Source organism: Penaeus monodon, chromosome 33 (genome assembly GCF_015228065.2).
Source record: "Penaeus monodon isolate SGIC_2016 chromosome 33, NSTDA_Pmon_1, whole genome shotgun sequence".
Taxonomy (NCBI): Eukaryota; Metazoa; Arthropoda; class Malacostraca; order Decapoda; family Penaeidae; genus Penaeus; species Penaeus monodon.
The window spans coordinates 31,200,364-31,201,869 of record NC_051418.1 but is presented as its reverse complement, the minus strand read 5'-3'; the positions used below and the strand labels follow the sequence as shown (position 1 = coordinate 31,201,869).

General features: G+C 33.1%; 1 protein-coding gene across 1 annotated transcript in view; it reads right to left on the bottom strand.

Annotated features, from left to right (window-relative positions):
• Positions 1–1,506, bottom strand: part of LOC119594378 (protein SEC13 homolog) — a gene marked incomplete in the record, with an annotated part of 10,785 nt that overhangs the window by 3,599 nt on the left and 5,680 nt on the right.

Genomic DNA, 1,506 nt, shown 5'->3' with positions numbered 1-1,506 from the left:
AATGAGCTTGCATACTTAACAGGAGTAACAATCTGGAGCCTTTGACTTTTGTAAGATCCAGATCTTTAAACAGAACTTCATATAATTTTCTTCCAACTTTCACTTAATGAAAAGATTTTATTCTAGAATAAAAGCATGACCTCAAGTCCAGGCCCCATTACTCAGACTCAGTCTTAAAATTACATTATAACTGCAATTCAAATTCCAGGCTTGGCATATCAAGCCTAGCTTCAAAGAATTCCAATGATGTTCCAATACAGCCTTTTCAGTGTGGCCCTGTCCTCAAATTATTAGGCTATAGTACAACCCTCTAGAAAGCCGTCTAAGAGTGAAGAGTAAAGAATCTACCTAAAATTAACCCTAAATAATGCCCAATTACAACCTGCAGAGCTTTCATTTCAAATCAATAGATGTTTTTAGTCATCATTCTTCAATTACACACTGGTTTTCTATAAGGAATCCTAACTTTTGGGTCTAGAAGATTAAGTCCAAGACATCCTTTCAATTTGGTCAATAATAAGGGTAATAATAATTACGGTTAGTATAGCCTGTAAAGCTTTTGCTTCTGATCATAAGACATTTTCAGTTGATTTTCTTGTTTAACAAACTTAATTACACACAGTTATTTCTACATAAATAATCCCATATGATAGGTTCTGGTAACTAAAACTGTGTGTTATTGCCATGCCACCCACCAAAACACAAGATTCCTGAGGAGAGGCCCTTTGTTCAAAAAGGTTGCATATTCCTGTTCTAACTCCATAACTTCATTTCAAATAAAATATACATACTCATCACTGCCCATAAAAGTAGCAAGACCTATGAAAAAACACTGTCTGACATGCTTAGTCCCCCATAATATTGTAATGAAGCCTTGGCAAAAGGGCAATAACCACAGACATGAGGCTAGTTCCAGCATCATAGAAGGTTGGTGATCCTGGTTTGAATGAAAATAATATCCAGGGGCCTTCATATACTATACACTGCATCAAAGTTAATCACATCTATATAAACATGACATACTGGTAACAAAATAATACTTACAATTTCAAGATACAGAAAATCATTCCAAGCACTACGTTATATAGTTTGTTCATTTGTTCATACAGTGTATGTCATATAGAAGAACTTATAGAAGGCAAAAATGGGAAGGCTGATGAAACATTTTTGTTAATTTGTTTGAAAACAGAAACAAGCAATGATTTTTTTCACAATTATCCAGGTTTATAACGTCAAATGAAAATATCTACAGTGTGAAAAGAGGTCCAGTACAGGTCAAATATCAACAGGTAGGAACAAATTGCAATTGTATATGTTGTGACTTTATCAATCAAACCTATAAGATATTCAAAATTTTCAGATGATTCATAGTGATCTAAGGTGCACAATCATTATACACATTCTAACATTTTTCTCCAGCTTATCTCATTAAATGCAAAAGTATTTTATCAAAATCAATGTTTTTTCTAATAATAAATGAATAAAACAACTGTACCAAATGTTGGT